The following is a 9,915-nucleotide window of genomic DNA, read 5'->3' as shown; positions in this document are numbered from 1 at the left end:
CGCAGCGACTGAGCGCTGGGTTGCAAGGCTTCCCGCAGCCTCTACAGTGCCAGTTCTATCCCAGGCCACCTGCGAGGGTCCCACAAAACAAACAAACAAACAAACAAAATAACAAAAAAAACTGCCAGCTACCAATATGGAGTGGTCTGCCTCTTTGCTTGGTCTCTCCTTGCCCTACGATGTTCCTGAGATTGAGATCCACTACTGAACTAACATGAGTAATGCTTCTTTTTTAAAGATTACAACTTTAGTCTTAGCCTATTCTTCCCTCCTTCTGAATGAGACCTTTTAAGACACCAAATAGCAGAGTGATTTCAACTTCCTGAGGGCATCCAATCCAGAGCAAAGTCCCTTCCCTTACATCTTCCTCAAATCAACCTCAGGAACCCAAATTCTAAGATAAATTCTTTCTATTGTCTTTCTACTGGGATGCCCTCAGGCTTCCCCAACAGGCATTCCCTCTTGGTGCAATGAATAGTAAACCCAACTCATCCAACCAAAGTGTTCCAGTGGTCTTGGCTGGGGCGCACTGACAAATGTAAAACTTGAAAATGACAATAAAAATATCAGACTTACTCAAGCCCTCTTTTTCTCACTTCTCTTGGAACACTTGATAGAGACATGAAGGATATGAAACAGATGGTACCTGAACTCTTAAATTAGGGGTAGTATATATTTCATTCATTTATTTATTCACTCCTTGTCTCATACGGTACGTCCCAAATATATTTTTTTAAAGATTTATTTTATTTGTTTGTTTGTTTGTTTGTTTATTTATTTATTTATTCATTCATTCATACAAGCACTGGGTACAGTCAGAAGCGCGGGAGGGTGAGAGAATTCACCAGAGCCAGAGCAGGGAGCAGAGCAGGCAGAAGGACTGAAGTACACTGCTGAGGGGAGCAGCGGGCGGCAGGAGAGGTCTGCGCACCATGTGGGACCCTCCTCCAGTGGCCGGGGAGCAGCCGGGGATCGAACTGGTGCTGCAGAGGCTGCGGGCAGCTTCGCAACCCAGCGCTCAACCGCTGTGCCACGGGGGAGGCCCACGTCCCAAATATTTCACATAGGTAGCTGATGTTATTCAGTAAATTCAGACATACAGAATGAAGGGCAGCTCTCTAAGAACTATCATTAATACAATGCTTTGACAAAAGAAACATCTAAAGACAATGCAACCCTAAGGTGGGAGGAGTGTATATTAAGTGGCAATGAGATTTAACAGAACACCCTTCCCTCAACAGCTGAGTCTCTTTCCACCCTTTCTTCAACCATAAATGACAATAATCCCTTGTTCTTGGGTCCTGCCTGATTCCCTGTCCCAATATAGTCTGACCTTTGCTGGAGCCTCTTCATTCCCAACCCCATTCTCAGTTCCTCTCCCCTACTGATGGCAGGGTCAGTTTGGACTCAGGACCTAAAGAAAAAATAAAAGAAATAAATCTGTATTTTTCCCCGTTAGTCTTACATTCTTTATATTCTTACAAGCAATGCTAGTACAATCCTCTAGGAAATCCACGCCAAGTCACTCTTGGTCAAACCTACTGTTTCAAGTAGAGCTTGCAGTGTTATTCTCATAAGAGACAATTAAAAGATATGTCACAATGACAGGAATGGTAGCACCAACATTCAGTGGGCTAAGACCCTGCAATGCACTGGACAGTCCTACACAAAGAATGGACCCAACCAAAATGTCAATAGTTCTCTTTTTGAGAAGCAGCTCGCCCTTTTGTTCCTTTGGCTGGCCCAATAATAAATCAACACAAGGAGATTATTAGTAAGAGACAAATTTAATTCATGCTCACAGACTTCCATAAGACATGGATCTGACTAGTCAGGCAAGGTTATATAGTTTTTAGGAAGTGGGTAATAAATTTGCAAGGAAAAGCGAGGACAAAGAAACTTTCAGATTTAGATATGATTTGGAAGGAAATTTTAGAAAGGGTTTATTTACATAGGAAAACAGATGTCAGATGTCGGAAACCCCAATACAAAGAGGTGCTGGGAGAAAAAAAATCATTTCATGCTTTCAGGAAGACAGATAATTGGGCAAAGCATCAGTCTTTGGTTTGTCATTTTCCAATTACCTTCAATTAAAAATATTCAGCATGTCACTTAGTTCACTTAGGGGCAAACTATAAGAATACATCACATCACCCCTGCTTCTCTCCAGCCCCAACCAGATATTAGCAATCAATGATAGTGTGTGCACTGAGCTGGATATGACCTCAAATTCTTTCTCAAATTAACAATCCAGGCGTGCCTTGCCAGCCAGATATGGCCTGGAAGATAAAGCCTATTCGCCAGTTCTCCTTTACCCTTTTTTTTTTTTTTTTTTTTTATAAGACCAAGGGAGACTCTGCCACCTGGCATCATAGTCCTATTTCATCCCCTATTCCTGCAGCCATGCCTTGGTCTTCTGACTGCTCTCCCAGTTCTTCTAAGATAAAACCCCTATCAGGAACATGAGCTTTATGGCCAGACCCTGCACCATCCCAACAGGTCTCTCTGAAGCAAACGCCTGACTGCCAGCATTACCTCCTGAACACCACTTGCTCCAGTGTAGCAGGTGAGCTGCACCCCCTAGTGGGGAAACCACTTATTGTAGGCTGAACTTAGCTGAGTAAGACCCAAAAGAAAATCCAAATCATAGTGACTGATATGAAGGATTCTGACAGCAGCCAGAACAAAGAGGGACACATTTCTATGGCTCCTGCACCTAAAAAGCCCAGAAAAATCTTTGGATGCAGATATGGATAAATTCAGACTATCAAAAAATGTTGCAAGAAATTTTTCTTTTCATTTTTTGTATCTATTCATTCATTTTCCTTGATTATGTTTCAATCTCAGACAGGCTTTGCCCACCCCAATCTACCCCCATCCCAATGGTAGTTTCTAGAATTACACTTTCAGAAGAGAACTTTCCTTTCTCCAAATTTCTAACACTTAAGGACTTAAGGCTTCATTAGACTAGTTGGGATAAGATTTCTCAATCAGTCTTTATGGTAACAAGTATGCTTAACTCTCACTAAAATGGATTGAATGGAAGGAAGGCAGTGCAGGATTCAGGATGGGGGCAGCTACCATGTGGAGGAGGTGAGGATAAAGAATTGCTCTCTCAGGCAAAAACAACAAATGCTTTGACACTATTGGTTTTTGATGCCATTTTCCTTCTCTGAGTCAGTTTGTTGTCAGGCCTGCCCAAAGCTCAATCCCCTGATTTTTCTGCCATTCCTACAGTTAACTATTAGTCTTATTATTAACTACTTAGTCTTATTTTGATCAGAAAAAGCTCTGACACTCCCAGGAGCTGAAATATTTTATCTTGGTAGAAAGCAAGGAAATATCACCCAATGATCTAAGCCTCCTGGAGCACACACTTTCATACTCAAACAAAACAATGTGATTTCCCATTCCACAAACTGTGGAATTGTATCCTCCCAATTTCAGAGGACCCCAGGCATTTGTGTTCTCACGGTTACTCCTTGCTCTGTATCCCTAATTTTGCAGAGTTCTCCATCAGCCCTTCACTTCTCCTTCCAACAGAGATATTTCACTCTCTCCCACTCTGGTGCATGTTAGACTCCCCTCATCTTCCTTGATCCCTTAAACATTTTCATGGTTCTTTGGGTGACATGTTTTCTGAAGGTTTGGGACAATAGAGGAGGATAATGGCTAACACAGCATAGGAAACATATCAGGATTCAGTTTCCAAGTGAAACTTCATTTAGGCTAAACAAGAAGAAGTGGGTCTGCGCAACTGGAAGGATGCAGGGGATCTTACTTCAAGCACAGGAGTATCTATGGAGTCAAATAAAACCAGCAACCCCTTCTCCATCTCTGCCCTCTGCTACTCCTTAACTTTCCTAACTGTTGGATTCATCATTTGTCACAGTCTCTATCTGCATGATAAGAAGGTTTATCTTGCCACTCCAGCCCTGTTCCTTGCAGCCCAAAGCCAAAAGTAAAAGGGTTAAGGGTGTTAAGGAGGGCATCCTGGGGCCCAAACACCTCTCCAGTCAATATGCAACTGCAACCCATAGATATGGGTTACACAGTGAGTTTTTAAGTGATTAAGTGTTTAATAACCCCTAAAGATTAAACTGAAGCACAGACATGATTAAATCACATCTATTTAATTCTTTTGAGTCTAGAAATAGTTGTCATTTCAAATATTTGTCATAATTTAAGAAAATATAGCTTAATTAAGAATATGATGGATGTCTTATGATTTCAATTTAAATTTTTAATTGAATATTGATTAAAAGTTAGAATTTTCAGTTGAAAGGATATGAATTTTATTAAGACTACTATTAACATTTTGAGAAGTTACCATTTGCCATACTTATATTTAATTGAATAGTTGTAACATTTATTTATTTTAGAAGGTTTTGTTTTGTTAAATAATTGAAGTGCTTAAAAGGAAAACTTGAGTATTATTTATCCTTCATTCAACAAACCCAAACAATGTGCCTACCTTCCCCTCCTACCCCCCCACCCCATCTTTATATTTTTGAGAAAGTGATTTACCTGTCTGGTTATTTTATTATCAGTCTCCCCTCACCAAACCTAAGGTAGAAACATATCTATATCCCATCATCGTTTCCTTGCACTTAGTCCAATGCCCGGCCACAGTGCGTGCATTCAGTAAATATTCCAGCTAAAAGTGCAATCAGCTTTTAAAAACTGCAAATATCCCAACACCCTCCTACCTCCCTGAAACATTTTGGAATTTAAGGACCACTATTTCTGCCCCAGATTTGGGATCACCATGACTAGCTAAGCAACATCTGCCTGTTCTTTCCTTGTGATACCTGAATGAGACAGATCCACTTGTCAGCAATGGTGGGGCGGGAAGGTTGGGGGGGGGGTGCTTATTCACTCAATCTAGGGCAGGAGAGCTTTAGGTGTGTGAGTGGAGACAGTAGGTCCTGTGTGCAGGTGCTATGCTGTTCATGAAGGGAAATGAGACTGACAATCTAGGCTACAAATGAGGCGTGCTGAGCTTTGGGAATCTGCTTTACATGTTTCAAATGTATGTTTTAAGGTTTAAAGTTTAAGCAAAAAAGAGTTATTCAAAGTTCTGAGCTTAGGACTGACACAATCCACACCATGCCTGAAGGAGATTAATCAGGTTGCCATTCCGAGGAAAACTTAAAAAAGTATTTAAGTTCACCATTAGGCATAGTAGTCAGACAGCTTAAATTTTACAATGACTGCAATATATTAGCTGTGTTGCTTTTTGCAAAAACTTAACCTCTCTGAAACTGAGTTGCATTATTTATAAAATGTGGCTAGCCATACTTAATCTTAGAATGTTCTGAGGGCTTAAATGTGATGATGAATTTTCAATGATCGGTAGTGTGGTATTGTGACTAAGATTGCAAAAACAAAACAAATATACTAAGAACAGAATTTGAGAGTAAGTGGCTAGAGACACAATTTAGTAATGACACAGAAACTATGTGTGGGCAGAGAAAGTGAGTTAAAAAGGGGGTTTGTGATTATTTTGAGTGAACCTGACACTTCGACACCTCCATGACGCTCAGGCATCCTGGCATTTCACTATGCAGGAATTCCAGATTTCACTGGTGTGTACTTTTACAGGCTGTCTCCCAGCCTGCCTAAGAGCACAGACGGTTACCCCAACATTCCCAGTCTTAGTGCCTAACATATTCCAGGTCCCATACAAACTTTTTAATAAATGTTGGCTGATGGTAAATATAAATAATACTTGGCATTTCAAACTATTTTCATTTCTAAAGAGTAGCTCCTTTACTGGCATACTTCTAGAGATCAGGCTAAAAAAACCTGCACAGGGAAAACATAGTAAGGTTAATCATTAAAAAAACTTGAGTTTCCTAAATTTCATCCCTAACCATTAACAATTTCAATCCTTCTTGTCACACAAACTAAATTTTATTCAGTAAGGTCCAAATTAAAATTGAAAAGCAAAGGCTTTGCTGCTGAATGCTTGTTCAGAGCTCATGTTTATTAAAACCTCCCATGCCGGTATTTGTTTTGTGTTTTTGTTTTGTTTTCCACATCTACCACCTTGTGGTTTGTTTTGAAACTGCAATTTTCTCTGCAAACACCTACATACAATATCCTTTCATAGGATTTCTTTATGTAACTATCCTTCACTCTATAATTCTTCATTCAGCACTTTGGATGATTTAGAATGTTTTGCAAATGGACTTCAGAAATACCATATGCTAAGAATTCAGCCCTTGCAGATGCAGCTATAGCAGAGAAGGAAATAAGGTCTCTAAATTATCAAGGAATAGCTAGCCTTTGAGGATACTATTCTAAGTTGATTACCCACTTAGATTCCCTCACAAATACAAACAAGAGTAAGGACATGGAAAAATTGGGATCCTGTACACTGTTGGTGAGAATATAAAATGGTTCAGTTGCTATGGAAAAAAATTAAGTAGAATTACTGTAAGATCCAGCAATTCCACCTGCGGGCATATATCCAAAAGAATGAAAAGTCAAATCTAAATGATATTTGCACTCATGTTCATTGAAGCATTATTCAACAGCCAAAAAGTGGAAGCATTCCAAATGTCCATCCATGGAGCAATAAAATGTGGCATATTTTTGCAGTGGGATATCACTCACCCTTAACAAGGAAGGAAATTCTCACATATGCTACAAGAAGGATGAAATGGATAAAACCGAAAGATGTACTAAGAGAAAGAAGTCAAACACAAAAGGAAAAAAATATTGTATGATTTTACTCACATGAGGTACCTAGACACAGAAAGTAAAATGGTGGTTGCAAAGGGTCAGGAAGGGCAGAATAGAAGCTGTTTGATTAGAGAAAGACACAGAATATCAATTTTGCAAGATGAAAATGTCCTGAGCTGGATGTGGGTGTAGCTGCACAACAATGCAAAGGTACTTAAGGCCACTGAACTGGACACTGAAAAATTGTTTGAACATAAATTTTGTTTTGTATAACTTATCACAATTAAAAAAAAAATCATGTAAAGAATCACTCCTGTGCAGATTCAAGACTGTTTGTACTTGACAATCCTAAAACTTACAATTGAAATGCTTGCCTGTGGTCTTTCTGTCAGTAAATAGAGGCACTCACACTTGAACTTGATCTTTCTGGTTCTAAAGTCTGCATCATTGATCACTAAATGCAGTTTCTCAATTAAAACAGTAATAGTATCCTTCTCAAAAGACCCCGCATTTAAATTCATAACTATGTTTGCCACATTACTCAAGTCCAAGGGCGATGGGGTGACCCCAATGTGCTTCCTGCAGTTGTGCACTTCACGAGGTCAGCAGCCATAGCCACCCTGCACAAATCCAGACCTATAAGCTCAACTAGAACTCTTAAACGCTGGACCTTCTAACAAAGGGATTATCTATTTTCTAACAGCCAAAGTAGTTCCAAGGGAGATCAGAGATCTGTGTTAGAATCTATGGGACTCTTTAATCTGAGAAGATACTTAAAACATTAAAAAATGGGGATTAAGAATTCAAAAACACCACAGTGATCTGAGGTCATTCAGTGGAGGGCAAATGTCCCAGTGGAACAGAGTGCCCTGATGGTGCCACTGGTGACAGTGTGGAACACTAATTCAAGACCCTAATGAAAACCTACATCACCTAGGAATAAAAAAAATCTCAGAGATGAAGTGATATATATCACATACTCTACTTCAAATGTTAAAGCTAAACTAGTTTTGATGTCTAATTATACACAGCAGGCAATCATAGAACTCAGAAAATCTCTTTAGAACTCACTCTAGTTTGTGGGTATGCTTTGCTTCTCTTTCAAAGTAGCAAATATATCTCATTTGTACTTCTAGCCCCACCATGGGGCTTCTTACAAGAGGAATGTTAAGCAAATGAAAAAATATATTCAATTAAAGATTCAACCCAGTTGCACTGAAATAAATCTTACTGAAATAAATCTTACTGAATGTCTTTTATCTATGCCAGGCTTAGTGCTAGACACCTTCATATACAGCTCCTATTTGTCCTTTAGAACAATCTAGGTAACTGAAAAAAAACAAAGAAACAAACAAGGATTTGTTGTTTACTTATTTGAAATCAAATATGAAAGAAAAATATGGAAACATGGAATTCGATTTTATCTTCACTTACAGGAAGAAAGAGCTCTGAAAGCGGGGATTAAGATGAATAAATACATCAATATAATGAAGGTTTGCTGCTGGTTTTTCTTTCCCAAACCCCAAATCAAGTAATATGATTTTATTTATGGGAGAACTAGAACTGTAACTGCTTAAAACAAGCTGAAACCTCTGGCAACAAAGCATAATAGGGTAAGAGGGAAAAGTAAGAATAGAAAGGATCAGAGGTTCCCTTACTTCACCTACAGTCTTTTCTCCAGCAGAATGAGTCACCCCTTTGTCTTCTCAAATAGTGTCTCACCTAGTTTCAATGCATATTACCTTTCCTAAGGGTTATCTGTATCTATTTTACTCTAGGTATTTTAAGCCATTTTTACTTCACATAGGGGAAATAAAACGCAAAATCGAAGATAAAAACCTTGTTTTAGTGCCACTGTGTGCCACGGAGTAAGTCAGTCACCCTCTCCGAGGATTTTTATCCATTAAACAACCAACTAATAGTGTTCAAGTCTTCTGCACTCTTATAAGTCTGTCTGACCCATCTATCCACTTTTGAAAATGAGTATTGAAGTTCCCAATTATATTTAGAAAACAGTATTTCTCCTTTTAATTCTGCTCATTTTTGCTTCACATATGTGGGGGTCCTATTGTTAGGTGTGCACAAGTTTCTCATTGCTACATCTTCTTGCTGTAGTAAGCCATTTATCAACATGTAATATTCCTCAATGCCACCTGTAAACTTTTTTGAATTAGTTATTTAATCAGAAAAAAAAAAACACAACTAAGTTGATTTCTGCTCTTACGTCAGAGTGAGAGTTTTTAATGACACTGGTGCGAAAGCTCTTGGGATACTATAAAACACTGTTAATTGCGTTCAGAGACGATGCACCCAAAGCAGAGAAGGGGTGACTTAAAAATAACATCGTGACTGACCTCAAAACACAAACACATCCCCCCACAGTAGGCACACGTTTTGCGTTGTTAGCAGAAAGAATTCTGGAAAAATCTCTACTATTACTCAACCTTCTTGCAAATGATAAACGCGGCATTTAAAAGCGTATTTAACACCTCACAGCCAGGGACACACCTCGGAGTCGCGACTCTTTCCAGGCGTCGGAATCACGACTTCCGGCGCGGCGTTGCGTCACGTCAAAGACCAGCCCCCGGGCAGTCCCGAAACGCCACACTTAACATGGCCACCAAGCGCGCGCTCTCCGCCACACCCAACAGGGACGCACGGTGCGCGCCCCGCCCCGGAAGACAATATCCCGGAAGTGCCCCAGCAGCGGCGGAGGCGGAAGCGGCGCGGCGGGGGGGTCCGCGGGAAGTGTCTTGTCGCTTTTCTCCCGCCCTCTCAACCACAATAACAGACGGTGGGCCGGCGTAGGTGAGGCAGCGACCGAGGGGGCCCGGGGATTGGAGGCGGGCCGCATAGCCTGGGGTGCGTGCGGCTGGGGCGGAGGCGGCGGATGGTGGATTTGGGGCTCCCCACCGCTTGGATTGCGGGCCACCTTCGGGCCTAGAGTCCAGAGAGAGGGGTTTTTGGATTTGTAGTTCTTGGCCTTCTAGGCCCTGGTTGTGGGGTTTGCCACCTGGTCTAAATCTGGCGGAAGATCCCGGCACACAGAACCATTTCTGGACCTCGATTTCCCCCACAAAATGTGGGATTTGGCCTGGAAAACTTCCGGGCTCCCTCCCATTCTGGGCTTCACGAATCCCATGTTTTAATGTTAAATCAGTGTTTACGCCAGAAAATTGAGGAAGGCCTATACTCAACGTACTAAGGGGATGTCCCTGAGCAGGA

The 9,915-nt window shown here is 40.7% G+C and overlaps 1 protein-coding gene across 3 annotated transcripts in view; it reads left to right on the top strand.

Annotated features, from left to right (window-relative positions):
• Positions 1-9,410: 9,410 nt before the first annotated feature.
• Positions 9,411-9,915, top strand: part of FBXO38 (F-box protein 38) — a 47,956-nt gene continuing 47,451 nt past the window's right edge. For all 3 annotated transcript variants that reach the window (XM_037508995.2, XM_037508994.2, XM_037508992.2), the window contains exon 1: positions 9,411-9,498. The gene's annotated coding sequence lies outside the window, so the exon portion shown is untranslated. The remainder of the gene's footprint in view (positions 9,499-9,915) is intronic.

This window comes from Talpa occidentalis, unplaced genomic scaffold (assembly GCF_014898055.3).
Source record: "Talpa occidentalis isolate TD23 unplaced genomic scaffold, MPIMG_talOcc4v2.1 talOcc4.13, whole genome shotgun sequence".
Lineage (NCBI taxonomy): Eukaryota > Metazoa > Chordata > Mammalia > Eulipotyphla > Talpidae > Talpa > Talpa occidentalis.
This window is presented reverse-complemented; position numbering and strand designations above follow the sequence as displayed.